Source organism: Rutidosis leptorrhynchoides, chromosome 2 (genome assembly GCF_046630445.1).
Source record: "Rutidosis leptorrhynchoides isolate AG116_Rl617_1_P2 chromosome 2, CSIRO_AGI_Rlap_v1, whole genome shotgun sequence".
Lineage (NCBI taxonomy): Eukaryota > Viridiplantae > Streptophyta > Magnoliopsida > Asterales > Asteraceae > Rutidosis > Rutidosis leptorrhynchoides.
Window position 1 is genome coordinate 542,953,070 of NC_092334.1, and position 12,376 is coordinate 542,965,445.

A 12,376-nucleotide genomic window follows, 5' to 3' on the forward strand; every position below is an offset into this window, starting at 1 on the left:
TAAAACATCAAAATATATTAAAAGTGTTGTAAATATATTTTGAACATACTTTGATATATATGTATATATTGTTATAGGTTCGTGAATCAACCAGTGGCCAAGTCTTACTTCCCGACGAAGTAAAAATCTGTGAAGGTGAGTTATAGTCCCACTTTTAAAATCTAATATTTTTGGGATGAGAATACATGCAGGTTTTATAAATGATTTACAAAATAGACACAAGTACGTGAAACTACATTCTATGGTTGAATTATCGAAATCGAATATGCCCCTTTTTATTAAGTCTGGTAATCTAAGAATTAGGGAACAAACACCTTAATTGACGCGAATCCTAAAGATAGATCTATTGGGTCTAACAAACCCCATCCAAAGTACCAGATGCTTTAGTACTTCGAAATTTATATCATATCCGAAGGGTGTCCCGGAATGATGGGGATATTCTTATATATGCATCTTGTTAATGTCGGTTACCAGGTGTTCACCATATGAATGACTTTTATCTCTATGTATGGGATGTGTATTGAAATATGAAATCTCGTGGTCTATTATTATGATTTGATATATAGGTTAAACCTATAACTCACCAACATTTTTGTTGACGTTTTAAGCATGTTTATTCTCAGGTGATTATTAAGAGCTTCTGCTGTCGCATACTTAAATAAGGACGAGATTTGGAGTCCATGCTTGTATGATATTGTGTAAAAACTGCATTCAAGAAACTTATTTTGTTGTAACATATTTGTATTGTAAACCATTATGTAATGGTCGTGTGTAAACAGGATATTTTAGATTATCATTATTTGATAATCTACGTAAAGCTTTTTAAACCTTTATTGATGAAATAAAGGTTATGGTTTGTTTTAAAATGAATGCAGTCTTTGAAAAACGTCTCATATAGAGGTCAAAACCTCGCAACGAAATCAATTAATATGGAACGTTTTTAATCAATAAGAACGGGACATTTCAGTTGGTATCCGAGCGTTGGTCTTAGAGAACCAGAATTTTGCATTAGTGTGTCTTATCGAGTTTGTTAGGATGCATTAGTGAGTCTGGACTTCGACCTTGTTTACTTGAAAAATGATTGCTTAACAAATTTTGTTGGAAACAATATATTTTTAACATGTGAATATTATGTGATATATTAATCTCTTAACGCGTTTGATATTATGTGATAGATGTCTACCTCTAGAACAAGTCCCATTGACTCACCTAATAATAATGAAGAGTCAAATGTAAATTAGAATGATTCGTGGACTGTTTCACAAGTTCCCGAAGAGGAACCGGAAGAAGAGTCGGAACCGGAAGAAGAATCGGAACCGGAAGAAGAATCGGAACCGGATGAAGAAATAGAACCGGTGGGGGAAATAATAAAATGGTTAAGTAAAAGAAAATCCTCAACCAACCGACCAAGGTTAATTATGGTCAATGGTGTTTCCGCCAAGGAAGCAAAATATTGGGAGGATTACCAATTCTCCGATGAATCGGATTCCGACGAGAATTCCGATGATGTTATAGAAATTACCCCAACTGAATTTAAAAAGGCAAAAGAAAATAATAAGGGAAAGGGCATCAAAATAGAGAAATCTAATTCCAACCCCGATGAACTTTATATGTATCGTCAACCCCCGAAGTCCTTAAGTTGTAACAATGACCCGGGAACCTCTAAACCACCAGGTTTTTCTAAACCAATGTGGAAAACGACGGCTCGTATTAGGGGAACATCATATATCCCTAGAAACTTGGCAAAACGAACCAAACCCGAAGAAGAAGAAACAAGCGAGTCGGAATAAGATAGTTGTATTCGTGTGGTGTAATATATGTAATCTAGTGTGCTTATGCTTTATGATATATGTAAAAATTGCTTGTATTAATAAGTATTTTTTTTTATGAATCTAACTCTTGTCTATTTTACAGTATAAAAACACAAAATGGATAGACAACCCAATATTTTAAGAGACCTACCCGGAGACATGATTGATGAAATCTTGTCTAGAGTCGGTCAGAATTTTTCGGCACAACTATTTAAGGCGAGTTCAGTTTGTAAGACATTCGAAGAACGTTCCAAGAATGCCTTGATTTATAAAAGGCTTTCGTTCGAAAGATGGGGGATATCACATTGGGAAATCCATAAGTTACGATGTGTTTACTTTGACGCATTTATTGCGGGGAACCCAAATGCTATTTTACGCAATGGGTTAAGAAATTATTTTGACTCAATATATCCGAATATTGGACTTCGTGATTTAGAAAAAGCGGCTAACATGTAACATAAAGAAGCATGTTATGCTTACGGATTAGTAATGTTCGCTTCTCACCAAAGTGAGAACAAGAACATCGGGCTACAACTATTAAACAAAACGTTCCCACAAGTGACAGAGTCGGTAATTGGGGTAAGAAATGAGGTTTTTAGATTGTTACGGGACTGTTGGACATTACGTAACCCTCGTCCCTTTGACGACGTTACAACACGCTGTCTTATCAACGGCCATAACGGTTATGTTCCACAAGACCAAGGATGGGAAGTAATCCTAGTAAAACCAGAATGCATGACTTGTTTCTGGACGTATGAATTACGTGTCTTTATTACCTTTGCTGAACGACTTGTGTAGTAGCTAGAATTATCTTCACAACCATCTTGTATCAAATTTATTGTGTGCTATATTTCATGCTATATGTAAAATAAGCGGTATTGTAAGTTTGTAAAATATTGTGTAAAAGTTTGAACACGAAATATTATTATAATCAGTTTTTCATATAGAATTGTAGTAGTTGAATTGTATGTTAGCTACTAAGTATGAACTTAACGGGTAGGTACTACCCGAATTTAAACTTATAAAATACTAATATGAAGAAAAAGCTTTTATAAATGAGTTCATATTATGCTACGAAATACTATTAACTACTCTTAATATTCTGTATGATTAACTTGTTCCATTTGACTATTTTGAAGGAAATGGCACCGACTACTCGACACACCGTGAATATGAATGAAGAGGAATTCCGTACTTTTCTAGCTTCAAACATAGCCGCAGTACAGGCTGCGCTACATACCAACAATAACCTTGGATCTAGCAGTACAGGAAATCGTGTAGGATGCACCTACAAAGAATTCACTGCCTGCAAACCTTTAGAATTTGATGGAACCGAAGGACCGATCGGATTGAAACGGTGGACCGAGAAGGTCGAATCGGTGTTTGCCATAAGTAAGTGTACTGAAGAGGACAAAGTGAAGTACGCTACGCATACCTTCACAGGTTCTGCGTTAACATGGTGGAATACCTATCTAGAGCAAGTGGGACAAGACGATGCGTACGCACTACCGTGGTCAGCATTCAAGCACTTGATGAACGAGAAGTACCGTCCCAGAACTGAGGTCAATAAGCTCAAGACAGAACTTAGAGGGTTAAGAACCCAAGGATTTGATATTACCACGTACGAAAGACGATTCACAGAATTGTGCCTATTGTGTCCGGGAGCATTCGAAGATGAGGAAGAGAAGATCGACGCGTTTGTGAAAGGATTACCGGAAAGAATCCAAGAAGATATAAGTTCACACGAGCCCGCCTCCATACAACAGGCATGTAGAATGGCTCACAAACTAGTGAACCAGATTGAAGAAAGAATTAAAGAACAGACTGCTGAAGAGGTCAATGTGAAGCAAGTCAAAAGAAAGTGGGAGGAAAACGGTGATAAGAATCACCAATACAACAACAACAGCAATTACAACAATAATCGCAACAATTATCCCAACAATCGCAACATCAATCGCAACTACAACAAACGGCCCAACAACAACAACAACAACAACAACAACAACAACAACAACAACAACAACAACAACAACAACAACAACAACAACAACTACAACAATCATCCCAACAACAATAATAACCGCAACAACAACAACAACAATCAGAAGCAGCTATGCCAAAGGTGTGAAAAGTATCACTCGAGGTTCTGCACCAAATTTTGCAACAAGTGTAAAAGAAATGGTCATAGCGCGGCGAAGTGTGAGGTCTACGGACCAGGGGTTAATAGAACGAAAGGAACAAATGGTGTCGGAACGAGTAATGGCGGAGCAAGTAGTGTCGGAGCAAGTTATGCCAATGTAGTTTGTTATAAATGTGGAAAACCGGGCCACATTATTAGAAATTGCCCGAACCAGGAGAACACGAATGGACAAGGCCGCGGAAGAGTTTTCAATATTAATGCGGCAGAGGCACAGGAAGACCCGGAGCTTGTTACGGGTACGTTTCTTATTGACAATAAATCTGCTTACGTTTTATTTGATTCGGGTGCGGATAGAAGCTATATGAGTAGAGATTTTTGTGCTAAATTAAGTTGTCCATTGACGCCTTTGGATAGTAAATTTTTACTCGAATTAGCAAATGGTAAATTAATTTCAGCAGATAATATATGTCGGAATCGAGAAATTAAACTGGTTAGCGAAACATTTAAGATTGATTTGATACCAGTAGAGTTAGGGAGTTTTGATGTGATAATCGGTATGGACTGGTTGAAAGAAGTGAAAGCAGAGATCGTTTGTTACAAAAATGCAATTCGCATTATACGAGAAAAAGGAAAACCCTTAATGGTGTACGGAGAAAAGGGCAACACGAAGCTACATCTTATTAGTAATTTGAAGGCACAAAAACTAATAAGAAAAGGTTGCTATGCTGTTCTAGCACACGTCGAGAAAGTACAAACTGAAGAAAAGAGCATCAATGATGTTCCCATTGCAAAAGAATTTCCCGATGTATTTCTGAAAGAATTACCGGGATTACCCCCACATCGATCCGTTGAATTTCAAATAGATCTTGTACCAGGAGCTGCACCAATAGTGTAGTGACCCGAACTTTTCCATGTTTATATATATTAATTGAGATTGATATTTACATGATTAAATGTTTCCAACATGTTAAGCAATCAAATTTGTTAAGACTTGATTAATTGAAATATGTTTCATATAGACAATTGACCACCCAAGTTAACCGGTGATTCACGAACATTAAAACTTGTAAAAACTATATGATGACATATATATGGATATATATATAGTTAACATGATACTATGATAAGTAAACATATCATTAAGTATATTAACAATGAACTACATATGTAAAAACAAGACTACTAACTTAATGATTTTTAAACGAGACATATATGTAACGATTATCGTTGTAAAGACATTTAATGTATATATATCATATTAAGAGATATTCATACATGATAATATCATGATAATATAATAATTTAAAATCTCATTTGATATTATAAACATTGGGTTAACAACATTTAACAAGATCGTTAACCTAAAGGTTTCAAAACAACACTTACATGTAACGACTAACGATGACTTAACGACTCAGTTAAAATGTATATACATGTAGTGTTTTAATATATATTTATACACTTTTGAAAGACTTCAATACACTTATCAAAATACTTCTACTTAACAAAAATGCTTACAATTACATCCTCATTCAGTTTCATCAACAATTCTACTCGTATGCACCCGTATTCGTACTCGTACAATACACAGCTTTTAGATGTATGTACTATTGGTATATACATTCCAATGATCAGCTCTTAGCAGCCCATGTGAGTCACCTAACACATGTGGGAACCATCATTTGGCAACTAGCATGAAATATCTCATAAAATTACAAAAATATGAGTAATCATTCATGACTTATTTACATGAAAACAAAATTACATATCCTTTATATCTAATCCATACACCAACGACCAAAAACACCTACAAACACTTTCATTCTTCAATTTTCTTCATCTAATTGATCTCTCTCAAGTTCTATCTTCAAGTTCTAAGTGTTCTTCATATATTCTACAAGTTCTAGTTACATAAAATCAAGAATACTTTCAAGTTTGCTAGCTCACTTCCAATCTTGTAAGGTGATCATCCAACCTCAAGAAATCTTTGTTTCTTACAGTAGGTTATCATTCTAATACAAGGTAATAATCATATTCAAACTTTGGTTCAATTTCTATAACTATAACAGTCTTATTTCAAGTGATGATCTTACTTGAACTTGTTTTCGTGTCATGATTCTGCTTCAAGAACTTCGAGCCATCCAAGGATCCGTTGAAGCTAGATCCATTTTTCTCTTTTCCAGTAGGTTTATCCAAGGAACTTAAGGTAGTAATGATGTTCATAACATCATTCGATTCATACATATAAAGCTATCTTATTCGAAGGTTTAAACTTGTAATCACTAGAACATAGTTTAGTTAATTCTAAACTTGTTCGCAAACAAAAGTTAATCCTTCTAACTTGACTTTTAAAATCAACTAAACACATGTTCTATATCTATATGATATGCTAACTTAATGATTTAAAACCTGGAGACACGAAAAATACCGTAAAACCGGATTTACGCCGTCGTAGTAACACCGCGGGCTGTTTTGGGATAGTTAATTAAAAACTATGATAAACTTTGATTTAAAAGTTGTTATTCTGAGAAAATTATTTTTATTATGAACATGAAACTATATCCAAAAATTATAGTTAAACTCAAAGTGGAAGTATGTTTTCTAAAATGGTCATCTAGACGTCGTTCTTTCGACTGAAATGACTACCTTTACAAAAACGACTTGTAACTTATTTTTCTGACTATAAATCTATACTTTTTCTGTTTAGATTCATAAAATAGAGTTCAATATGAAACCATAGCAATTTGATTCACTCAAAACGGATTTAAAATGAAGAAGTTATGGGTAAAACAAGATTGGATAATTTTTCTCATTTTAGCTACGTGAAAATTGGTAACAAATCTATTCCAACCATAACTTAATCAACTTGTATTGTATATTATGTAATCTTGAGATACCATAGACACGTATACAATGTTTCGACCTATCATGTCGACACATCTATATATATTTCGGAACAACCATAGACACTCTATATGTGAATGTTGGAGTTAGCTATACAGGGTTGAGGTTGATTCCAAAATATATATAGTTTGAGTTGTGATCAATACTGAGATACGTATACACTGGGTCGTGGATTGATTCAAGATAATATTTATCGATTTATTTCTGTACATCTAACTGTGGACAACTAGTTGTAGGTTACTAACGAGGACAGCTGACTTAATAAACTTAAAACATCAAAATATATTAAAAGTGTTGTAAATATATTTTGAACATACTTTGATATATATGTATATATTGTTATAGGTTCGTGAATCAACCAGTGGCCAAGTCTTACTTCTCGACGAAGTAAAAATCTGTGAAAGTGAGTTATAGTCCCACTTTTAAAATCTAATATTTTTGGGATGAGAATACATGCAGGTTTTATAAATGATTTACAAAATAGACATAAGTACGTGAAACTACATTCTATGGTTGAATTATCGAAATCGAATATGCCCCTTTTTATTAAGTCTGGTAATCTAAGAATTAGGGAACAGACACCCTAATTGACGCGAATCCTAAAGATAGATCTATTGGGCCTAACAAACCCCATCCAAAGTACCGGATGCTTTAGTACTTCGAAATTTATATCATATCCGAAGGGTGTCCCGGAATGATGGGGATATTCTTATATATGCATCTTGTTAATGTCGGTTACTAGGTGTTCACCATATGAATGATTTTTATCTCTATGTATGGGATGTGTATTGAAATATGAAATCTTGTGGTCTATTATTATGATTTGATATATATAGGTTAAACCTATAACTCACCAACATTTTTGTTGACGTTTTAAGCATGTTTATTCTCAGGTGATTATTAAGAGCTTCCGCTGTCGCATACTTAAATAAGGACGAGATTTGGAGTCCATTCTTGTATGATATTGTGTAAAAACTGCATTCAAGAAACTTATTTTGTTGTAACATATTTGTATTGTAAACCATTATGTAATGGTTGTAACATCCCACCTTTTTCCGTTTACTTTTCCGTTATACTAATATAAAGTCCGTTATATGTTTATAACATCTCCCGTTGATACGCGTTTTAAATTATCTCGTTTAGGTAATTCCCGCACCCGAACGAAAGTTGAGGGACTAAACTTGACAAGGGATCAAACCCTTGACTAGGTCAAAGGGTCAAACCCCTTTCACCCATTCATTTCATCTTCATCTCTCTCTCTCTTTCTCTCTAGCAAGAACACACACACCCAAAACCATATTCATTCAATCATCATCTAAATTCGATCTAGGAGGCTTACAACAAAATAAATTACATATTCGTGATCCTCTCTTCATCCTCTTCGTTTTGGTACCAACTTCATCTCATTTGGGTAACTTTCTAAAATCACTAGATTTTGTGTTCTTGATGTTTTTAACTTATAAAAGTGTTAATTAGTGTCTATGGCTCAAGTCTAACATGAATATATGATTTATATGCTCGATCTCGTTGTTTTAGTGTAACTAGCATGAACTTGAATTTTGGTGTGTTGTTCTTGAATTTTGGATGATCATATGTGGTTAGATGTTAAAAGTTGATGTTTTAATTGTGTTACTAGTATCACTAGCTTCGTTTTGATGCGTAGGTTGATTAAGAAAACTTCAAACACATGATTATTGATTTTTGTGAATTTTGGTTAGGGTTTGATAGACTTTGAAATGAACTTTTGTTGCGTTGAATGCTTGTTAATGTTGTTAGTAAGTGTTTAGACACATTGTATGCTTAATTACCTTCGGAACGGCATATCGTATGTGTAAATTGGATTCCCGAATCATAAAATACGTTTTACGAACTTGAAACTTTGAAAATGGACTTTTATTGATCACTTGATGAGATTTCGGCTATTGTAAATGATGTTTGTGATTGATGAATTGTGTTTAGTTGTATTCCTTGTAAAAATACCTTTTCGATGATATAAGATACATGTTCTAATTGTTTGCGGATCATAAAATGTGATTGTTTGCATTTTGGTTCGTGACTTGGACCATTTTTCTGCAAACTGCATGTTTCCCAGGTATTGCGCGCCGCGCATATACCCGCGCGCCGCGCAAAACAGAAATCCCAGATAATTACCCCCTTTGGTTAAGTTCTGACCAGGATTTACACTTGGGTGCGCGCCGCGCAACCCATTGCGCGCCGCGCATATGCCCAGCTCATTTTTGTTTTTATTTTTCCTTTCACGAAATGTTTCCCGCTTAACCGTAACTCCGATTAACATGAAACTTGGCCATTCTGCTCATAAATGATTTCTCATCATGGGAAAATTGTCGGATACCCGACCCGACCCCGTTGACCTTGACTTTGACCAAGTTTGACTTTTAGTCAAACTTAACCAAACAATTATACGATCGTTCTAACATGCTTAGTTACTTGTATCGTGCATGAAACTTGACTAATTGATTCACATGCTATATTAATCGAGTCGTAACAAGCCATAGGACTAATTGAACATCTTTGACCGTTTGTGTTTACCGTTATTGATACAACCTATATGATTAGGTCAAGACTAGCTTTGTCTTTGCACGCGTCTACTTGTTGAAGTACTTTATTAACTCTTGCACTCAAGGTGAGATCATAGTCCCACTTTTACTCTTTTTGAACTTACATATGGGATGAGAAAACATAAACATTTCTTTACTAAGTGAACACAAGTACAGGAAAACAAACATTCTACATACGAGTTTAGAACAAAATCCTCAATTCGATTATCATTAGTTACACTTGCCGGGTGTAAGCGAGAACTTATGTTGTATGGATCCATATGGGTTTGACGAACCCTCATTCAAACGGTTCGCTACCGTTTACGAATGAAATATATTTTCGAGAAACAGTGTATGTTCTAGCACTAAGTGATGGGGTTCAATGGAAGGAAATGTTAAGCATTGATAATTGGGTGCTCGTGAAACAAACTTTTGGAATGTATTACTATTATTTCATTGATGCAAATCTTGTGGTTCACTTGTACTTACTTACTTAAACCTATGATTTCACCAACGTTTTCGTTGACAGATTTCTATGTTTTTCTCAGGTCCTTGAACGATACTTGATACATGCTTCCGCTCATTATTTTGATACTTGCATTGGATGTCGAGTATATATGCATACATGGAGCGTCTTTTGGATACTTTTAAATTGTGTCGCATAAGTTTCATTTGTACTTAAAACTTTGTATCGTAACTTGTGGTGGAACTATTCTTGTAAACTTGAACAACTTTTACATTTGAAATGAATGCGACATATCTTTTGGTCAAACGTTGTTTTAAAGACTTATGACCACGTAACGGGACCTAAGTAGACGGCGCCGTCAATGACGATTTGGTCGGGTCGCTACAGATGGTATCAGAGCGTTGGTTGTAGGGATTTAGAGTTCATTAGTGTCAACCCCGAGTCATAGGGTACATTGGTGAGTCTAGACTACAACCGGCATATAGACTTGAAGTAGGAATTACTTGACTACTTGTGCATTTATACTCGAACGCTTCTACTCATATCTACTCTTAGTTCATCTTAATCTCACGTTGTTTAATTTGATTGACGCGCCACCTTGACTATATGAAATGATGTCGAATGCACATATGAATCAGGGTAATATAATTTCCGGGATTATATTACGGTGACTCATATGAACGTTCCGACATTATGACATAAAGAATTTAAGGCGAGTCGAGGAAAAACTTCTCTTTATCTTTATTCTATATCACGGTTAGTATTATTGAGAATACTAATCAATGATATTCTTGTGTCTTGAAGGAACAATGGCTCCTCGTCGTGTACGCCGAAATGAAACTCCCGAACAAGCTCTCGAACGGATGATAGCCACCGCCGTAGATGCGGCCATGGCCGGTCACTCATCCAACAACAATAATAATAACAACCACAACAACAACAACAACAATGGAGCCGGAAACTCAAACGAGGGATGCTCCTATAAAGCTTTCATGGGGTGCAAACCTCACACTTTTGATGGAACCGGGGGACCGGTCGTGCTCACCCGATGGTTTGAGCAAACGGAAGCCGTCTTTAGCATAAGCGGTTGTCGGGACCAAGACAAGGTCAAATACTCCACTCACACCTTCGCCGGTGTCGCTCTTACATGGTGGAATACTTATGTACAATCGGTGGGTACCGATGAAGCTCATGCCCTCTCTTGGGCCGATCTAAAGGAAAAGATGATTATTAAATATTTTCCGCGCGAAGAAACCCGAAAGCTTGAGGAAGAACTAAGAGCTTTGAAAGCGGTCGGAAACGATCTTAAAGCTTATAATCAACGCTTCGCCGAACTATCCTTGATGTGTCCTAATCTTGTTAACCCCGAATCTCAAAGGATTGAGCTCTACATGCTCGGTCTTCCAAAAAGCATCAAACAAGGGGTGATGTCATCCAAACCCACTACTCATCAAGCCGCTATGAACATGGCTCGCCAACTAATTGAAACGGTTGACGAAATCGTAGTTTCGGCACCTAAGGCCGAGGATAAATCGGGCGGCAACAAAAGAAAGTGGGAACCCTCCCAATCAAGCAACAACAACTTTGCTAAGAAGCCTTACACCTCCGACGGCAAGAAAGGTTATGCCGGGAACCTACCTCTTTGCAACAAATGCAACAAACATCACTTTGGCGAATGTAGTAAGATAATTTGCCACCGGTGCCAAGGAGTTGGTCATAAGGCCAACGATTGTAAAAGTGCCACTCCCGTCGCTCGAAAGTGGCCCAATACACCAAAGACGGGCACTTGTTATGAATGTGGCCAAACGGGCCATTATAGAAATGCATGCCCGAAGAGGAAAGATAACCCCAATACGCGCGGCCGAGCTTTCAACATAAACACCGAGGAAGCCCGGGATGACACTGAACTAGTCACGGGTACGTTTCTTCTCAACAATTCTTATGTCTCTTGCTTATTCGATTCGGGTGCCGATAAATGCTTTGTATCCAAGACTTTGACTCATTCTTTTAGCACTCCACCTCTTCCATTAGATACCACTTATACCATTGAAGTGGCTAACGGGAAACTATTAAGTGCCAACACATATTACCGGGGGTGTACGTTAAACATTTTGGGTAAGGAATTTGAAATTGACTTGATACCCATGGAACTAGGAAGCTTTGATGTAATAATCGGTATGAATTGGTTAGTCAAAACGAAATCTCACATTCTTTGTGATCTTAACGCAATCTGAATTCCTATCGAGAATGGAGAACCTTTGATCGTCTATGGCGATAAGAGTTGCACCGGACTCAACCTCGTTTCGTGTGTTAAAGTTAGAAAACTACTCTGTAAGGGTTGTTTTGCGATCCTTGCTCACGTTAAGAAAGTCGAGTCCGATGAGAAGCCCATCGATGATGTGCCAATTGTTAGTGACTATTCCGATGTATTTCCCGACGAATTGCCGGGTCTTCCGCCTCATCGACCGGTTGAATTCCAAATCGATCTTATTCTGGG